Source organism: Gymnodraco acuticeps, unplaced genomic scaffold, assembly GCF_902827175.1.
Source record: "Gymnodraco acuticeps unplaced genomic scaffold, fGymAcu1.1, whole genome shotgun sequence".
Lineage (NCBI taxonomy): Eukaryota > Metazoa > Chordata > Actinopteri > Perciformes > Bathydraconidae > Gymnodraco > Gymnodraco acuticeps.
In genome coordinates, this window is record NW_022992250.1 from 650,192 (window position 1) to 658,145 (window position 7,954).

Sequence of the window (7,954 nt, forward strand, 5' to 3'; positions counted from 1 at the left end):
ATGGTTGGAATTGCCATTGATCTGTTGAATCTCGAGTTAAGCAACGTTATGAAACAACTTTAGGTCTGCATACTAGCTTTTTTCTAAAGCTTTCAACCATACAAACAACAATCTAGAAAGCTATAAGAGGTAATGAGGTGGTACAAAAGCTTAGAAACTGTTCAAGACATCACAAAATGCACTAAAAGGCTGACAGAAGAGGATAAAGGGCCAAGAGAAACTATAAATTACATTTAGAAATATTATCTTGTATTAGCAAAATCTGTTAACAAAAGTCCCTCTAAGATAATTTGTAGAAAACAATGTCAGACTGTCTTTTTAGGGACTAAAGTAAACAGTCATTTGTGTATACTTAGTACATTGAGTAAATGAAGACACCAGCCATATCCTTAAATACAAATATTTCCCTCTCATTGTTTAATAAAATGAACTACAGGAAAACAAGTCGTTTGAGAAAGCCTGTTCAACTCAAATGACTTTTAGCAAACTTCTGTAAAATCTGACTTCGACACTATCTGAACTTCTGAAGTGCTTCTTAAGACTGCTTTTCCTGAGATGTGTAATAGAGATGGATCATGGTGGTGGATGTGAGGGGGGGGGCATGTTAACCAGCACGTTCAAAGAGCTGGTCTTTCCACTTCAGAGAGAATATTCCTGAAGGATGAGAGAAGTGAAAGTTCAGCACCAAGTGGGATTTCCAGTGGAAACGAGTGAGAGAAATTACACACAGCTTCAATTATACATCACAAAGGACGAAAGAGCTCTGGATGGATGGCAGGGGAGGAAATGTGGAGAAACTGGAACGCCTGGGTCTCTCTCTCTCTCTCTGTGTGTGTGTGTGTGTGTGTGTGTGTGTGTGTGTGTGTGTGTGTGGTGTGTGTGTGTGTGTGTGTGTGTGTGTGTGTGTGTGTGTGTGTGGTGTGTGTGTGTGTGTGTGTGTGGTGTGTGTGTGTGTGTGTGTGTGTGTGTGTGTGGTGTTTGTGTGTGTGTGTGTGTGTGTGTGTTGTGTGTGTGTGTGTGTCCCACCTCTCCTCTGTTTTGACTTTGAAGTTGTGACAGTGTTAGGAGCAGGAGCCGCGAGCAGTGGGTGGGAAAACGGGAAACTTTAACACCTGAGAGTTGTGCGCACACACGGGGGTTGGCTCTTAGCATATTCCGGTCTAAATCAAAATGTGTCAAGCAAAACAGTTTGGAAAATATTCTGTCCCGTGCCGTGTAGTCTCAGCACTGCCCTTGAGCGCTTGCATCTGTGGGTGTGTGTGCATTTGTACGCACACACATAAATGAATAGTTGAGCGTTGTTAACCTTTAGTGTCTCGCTTGCTGCATGATCCTATAAATAAGTTATCTGTCCTCAAGTATTTCAAACTTCTTTATGTCTTTGTTGTCGTTATGTGTTGGTATTATGCATGACATGAGAGTTTGTTATGAGTAATATAAAGGGATTAAGTATTGCACACTCATAAAGATAACTATTAGTCAAAAGTAAAGCATCTGCTGTGTCCTGGTGGCCTCGATATTGAAAATGGTCAAGCCAAATACACTCGGTACTACACTTACCATGGTGCAACTTTGTTTTTCCCTGCATGGTCTATGATTCAAATATTCAAAGGTTTTGAAGATTGAAATATATTATTGTCATATGCACAAAGCTAGAGTGTAGAAATGGCAATGAAATTCTTCTGACCTGAGCTCCTTCGACAATGCAACATATATAATAAAATACAAAAATACAAAATAAAAAGTAGTGCAAAAAGTCTATAGCCTATACATGTCAATAGAATATGGGATATGTACAAGAACAGAATATTAAATTAAATAATGTAAATTAAGACTAAATTAAATAAGATAACTGTATATATAAATTAGTATATTGCAAGATGACCAGGAATGTTTATTGGGGCACGGTAAATGAGCTTGGTTTTGCTAGAAAAGCTTTTAACACAATGTTGCGGCACATTAGTGTCTCCATTAGTTGCTGTAATAGAAAGAGAGAGATTTAAATATTACAGAATTGAGTCCACTATACTTTGCAAACTGGCTGTGCACTTGTGGAATGGTTTTGGGTTGTTTTGGCTCTTTCCAGAAGTCACATTAAATGGGGGACAACATGACTTTCAGTTTGTGTTCATGTCCAGGTCAGAGGCCAGTCCTTGATCAATGAGGCTGTTACAGGAGAGAGGAGTCATTATTACACTTCATCACCTACGTTCTCCAGACTCTCTGCTTTGTGCCACATCCTGTGAGGTCATTTGAGTGGTTTTTCATGAGCCTGTTGTTCTTAAGCCAGAGTCACTCTTTTGATTCTTGATTATCAGAGTCCTCAAAGAAAGAAAAGCTGTTAGATATTGTGTATATTATATGGATTTGTAACGATTTCTACAGGATAGAGTGATGATTGAAATCACCTCAGGTTTGGCGCCTGGTCCCGGAGACTTGCAGTAGATCAGAAGAAGGTCGGAGATGTAAAGGGCGCCATTTTGTTGAGGGTTCTGTTGGTGGTGAGGAGAACCCTAAAGTTTAGGAGGGGTGGAAGAGGTTATAAACATACTGGAATATCACAGGATTATATTTCACAGACTATCACAGAGCTTTAAAGTGAGATGTTGCACAGACTTAAATGTGTCCAACCATGGTGTCTGATTATTCAAATACAGTTCACCCAAACAGACCATAAAGTCTGTCAATAGCCTCTTTTTCAATTAGATAAAAGACCAAATAAAAGGTTAGCAGGATCTTCTCATGATATATTTTCAGATCTTGTCTTTTTTAAATCTCAGAAGCTTTATATTTATTTTTTCAGAAGTTAACATTTCTTCTGTAAGCAATGTTAGTGCAAGCTGGCCCCAATAAGTTCAAATTAATAAAAACTATAAACAGAAATAGCTTTAAAAGCGCTGTAAAGTTTTAATATAGTGTTGATAACATTGAGGTTTAACTAATGGTAAGGTGGAGGTAAAACATGTCATTTTGATATTTTTTCAGAAACTGGATAGGGTACACTGTGATTCAACTCTTTGTAGTTTGGTTGTTTTTGTGAGTTTTTATCCCCAGCTATTTGTTACAACTTGTAAAAATATTGATTGGTGCGAGGTGTCACTTCAGATTTTGTGTGAATACATACTGTAGCAGTGGCAGGGGAGCAACAGCGGACTGAACCAGGCAGAAAATCAAAGGCATGGTATTATGCTGGAGAAAAAGGGCAAAATGTTTTTATTGTACTGCATAAATTAAAAAAGGGTGATTTTCTTCTCATCAATTCTTCTATACTTTCCAAGTCTACCTCTCTGGACCATTGGGGGGGCATGCAGATACATGTGGCTCCTTACAGGATCACACTCAACATTTGTCATTACTCCTCAACGTCCTTCATCTCACTGTCCTTTACAATGTCAGCAGTGCAGCATGGGTAAGAAATGACCTGATATGCTTAGAGAATGTAGCCCAGTGTCAAAAAGCCTGCAGGTAATCCTCCAAACTCCGTTTCTACTTTCTACTTTTTCCTTTTTATGACATGTATAGGTCAATGTGACTCTCTAAAATCTCACTGACCTTTTAGATTAATTTGGTGGGATTGTTGACCTTTGACACTGGCAGCAGACTTCACAGTGAGAATTCTACCACTATTGTATGTTGTTCAAGTGTTTTAACTATTTAGTTATTTAATCTAATATTCAGACCGTCCTGCTTCTCATCTTTATTTCACCATGTGTGTTTAATTTAAGTTGGTTAACCAGAAGCCAATTAAAAAATATATGTATTAACTGACACTGGTTTCAAAGTCAAATTAATATATATATATATATATATATATATATATATATGTATTTTTTATCTTTAAGTCCCCTTAAACATGTTGTCAATATATAACATAACAATGTTTTATTAAGACTTTTCTTTTGGCCTATTTGAAAGTTGCATCTGAATGATTTTGTATTTCCAATTTCCTTTCATATACAAACTGTCGGTTTGAAAATCCTGTGTAGCCTATATGCTTTTCAAAGAGTGGGTCAAAAAGAGTTTTTTCTTTTAAAGTTGAGTCATTTTGCAAATGTATCCCTTTTTTTAATGTTTTATCAAGATGATGTGTTAGTCCTTAATGTATACAAATCTTAGGCTCTTCTTGATAAAGTCTAAAACATCAGCATTGACTGAGAAGAGACTCCGGCAGTTGCGGTCGAATAGTCCAAAAACAGCTCTATCGTCTATTCCTTGACCTCTGAGTGAAACGTCACAGGGTTAAGGGATAGTGGATAGGAGAATTCAAAAGGACTTAGGAGAAGAGACTGCGGTACTTTAGAGAATCCGAATGCACTTTCACTATCCGACGTGTTTATGATGCGCCAGCGGACGTCATGAATGTGCGTCTGCTGCTGTGGGGAAACTATGGAAACTACAGTTTTCTATACAGCGGACTACAACATGGATGTTTAATAAGAACGTGGGACTACTGTAAACTCATCTAGAGACTCTGCACCGTGCTCTGATGCTGTTGCTTTATGCTTTATGAACGTGGACAACAGAGAAACATATTCTTCATGACCAAAGTTGGAATTGAAATAAAAAAGGAAAGTGAAACTTATGCTCGTCACCCTCTCCCTCCGGTCCACATTAATACAAATGATCCCAATACGTATGATTGAATGAACTATGAAAAGATCTTAAGATCTTATGAACCTCAAAATGACCCAACTGGTCGTGCTGGCGTTTTATGGTAAAAGTGCATTTTCAACAATCATCATCTACAGTATTTGTATGCATCAAACTCAAATAAATGTTTTTCTTTTATGGAAAATGAGCAATATACCAGATATATTCATACAAGATAATAAAGGATAATTGTCAACAATGTTCTTTTTTTCAAGCCATCAGTATAAATATCGTGGATCATAAAATCCATCTGTTGTTTAACAACTCCTGAATCCATTCCCTCTTGGTTAGCCCTACAGCTATTCTCTCCCTCACACACACACACACACACACACACACACACACACACACACACACACACACACACACACACACACACACACACACACACACACACACACACACACACACACACACACACACACACACACACACACACACACCACACACACACACACACACACACACACACACACACACACACACACACACACACACACACACACAATACTCACTTACTCACAGCCGATCTTTCTCTATGTCTATCTCTACAGTATCTCTATCTATCTCTCTGTCGCTATCTATCTCTCTCTATAATCACAAACCAAGAAAGTTGTGACACTTCCGCCGGTTTATATAGCCTAGACAATGTAGGATAGAAATACATATAAATATATATAGCATGTATATATATATATGTATATACATATATATAAAATAACAATTTCATTATATGGATTCAACTTGTGCCCCCCCCGCTGGACTTGTCTGTGGTTTAGCCGTTACTGTGACATCAGTATCAGCCATGGAAGATAGTTTGTTTGTTTCATTCTAAGCTATCCAGCAAGGTTATTTTCATTTATGTTGTTTTTTTTTCTGCACAGTGTAGAGTCTTGTTGTGATGAGAGGGATGGAGGTATTTAATAAAAACCTTGCTCGCTGGAGAATAGCTAAAGAAGTCCCGTCACAAGTTAATCGGAGAGGATCACAGCTGGCCACGGATCTCGATGCTGCATTCGGGCTGTGAGTAAACAACTTGTGTCTTACTTTTAGGCTGTCTGGAGGTATGGACAGCTATCAAAGTTACTAAACATCACATTAACAACGATGTACAAATGAAAGTCGGAGACAAATACATATTTGAAATGATTTATTCACGTTTGCAATGTTTTTGAACAGACATCCCCAGTCACCTCATTGTCATTTTGTAGTCCTCGCTGTACGCGTCCGGATATCGGCATCGCAACCACAACCTCACACACTGGTACTGAATGTGCATCAAAGTGTTCCTATGGAGCCAAATATACCAAAAGATAAATGTAAACAACAAAAGAAGCGATCGAAATGTGTATTTCCTGGTTATTCGACAATGGCTCCTCAAAGTACACGCCCCATTCCTACCGTTAACGTAACGTAACGAGTTCCCCGGTGTAACCAGTTAAACGGTAACACCGGCGCTCCGTCACCGCCCACTTACGTCATCACAACAAACCACACGTGTGCAGTGTTAACCTGAAGCCCTTGGCCTGTGTTGATGGCATCACTGTTTTACCAGCCATTGCAACATATAACAACTCCCACACATTCATGTTGTTAAATACCCGCTTCCTTAACAACAAAGCATCACTTATTAATGAAATCATCATTGATAGGAAATTGGATTTTCTCTGCCTCACTGAGACATGGCAAAACCAACAGGACTTCCTCACACTCAACCTAGCCACCCCCCCCCAGGTTATGCTTATCTCCAACAGCCCCGCTCCATTGGTCGTGGTGGTGGGCTGGCAGTCATCCACAGAGCAGATATCCCTGTCAAACAGCTGCTTGTGACGAATAAAATCTCACTTGAGTGCATTGCCTTCTCAGTGGCTGCCCCCTCAAAGCAGCAGGTCGTCCTCATTTACCGCCCCCCCCAAACCTTCCACCTCATTCATATCTGAGTTGTCTGAGCTTCTCACCTCAATCTGCTCCATGTCCCCATCCACACTACTGCTATGTGATTTTAACATCCACATGGACTCCAGCACCTGCACCTTTGCCGCTGAGTTTCTGTCACTATTGGAGTGCTTTAACATCACGCAGCATGTCCAAGGTCCCACCCACACTAAGGGCCACACCTTGCGTGTCTTCACTTGCAGAGAGAAGCAATCAGCTTCATGGACTGCCTTGCATCACTCCAATAGTGTCCAGAGCTGGCTGCCATTACAATTAGTGGTTTGGGATTGTAGCAATGCAGTTGTTTTGCAATTGACTTGATATATGTTGCAATGCAGGCATGTGTTCAATTGTGTATAGCCTGCATTTATTTTGTGATTAGACTTTTATAAATCATTTAACTAAGAGTGAAACACTTGATGTGTTATATTTATGTGTGTGTGTGTGTGTGTGTGTGTGTGTGTGTGTGTGTGTGTGTGTGTGTGTGTGTGTGTGTGTGTGTGTGTGTGTTCTGAAATGCACTTCAAATGATCACTTTTCTCTTGATTTCCCTTTGATATTTTGTTTAGGTACAGTGTTACTTGCAGCTAATTGATTGATTGTTTTATGGGTATTCTGTGTTGAGATGGTGCAAATATTTTTTAATACATATCTAATATCTTTCTAATACATTTCTCTTGTGTTGTTCTTTCACATAACTAAGACTATAGAATTGTAAAAAATAGGCGTCAGATTATTCCAAGGGACATACATGTCAAATCAAGTCAATTTTTATTTATATAGCCCCAAAATCACAAATCAGAATGAGGGGGTCCTTGATGTATTCTCTATCTTGTAAGGGGTCCTTGGCTGAAAAACAATTGAGAACCTCTGCTCTAAAGCACCGCAGTCTCTTCTCCTAAATCCTTTTGAATTCTCCTATCCACTATCCCTTAACCCCGTGACGTTTCACTCAGAGGTCAAGGAATAGGAGCTAGGCTTATAACTTAGGAGCTGATTTTTAAACTATCCGAACGCAACCCCAATGCACTTTCACTATCCGACGTGTTTATGATGCACCAGCGGACGGTCTGCTGCTTTGGGGAAACTATGGAAACTACAGTTTTCTATACAGCGGACTACAACATGGATGTATAATAAGAACGTGGGACTACTGTAAACTCATCTAGAGACTCTGCACCGTGCTCTGATGCTGTTGCTTTATGCTTTATGAACGTGGACAACTGAGAAACATATTCTTCATGACCAAAGTTGGAATTGAAATAAAAAAGAAAAGTGAAACTTATGCTCCTCACCCTCTCCCTCCGGTCCACATTAATACAAATGATCCCAATACGTATGATTGATGAAAATATCTTAAAATAAATAC

The 7,954-nt window shown here is 39.2% G+C and overlaps 1 long non-coding RNA gene across 1 annotated transcript; it reads right to left on the reverse strand.

Moving 5' to 3' along the window:
• Window positions 1–346: 346 nt before the first annotated feature.
• LOC117540108 lies at window positions 347–2,509 on the reverse strand. Its single transcript, XR_004568117.1, has 3 exons — window positions 2,409–2,509; window positions 2,210–2,322; window positions 347–654 (listed from the first exon to the last, which is right to left on the reverse strand). It is a non-coding gene; the product is annotated as an uncharacterized LOC117540108 (long non-coding RNA).
• Between the last annotated feature and the right edge of the window lie 5,445 nt (window positions 2,510–7,954).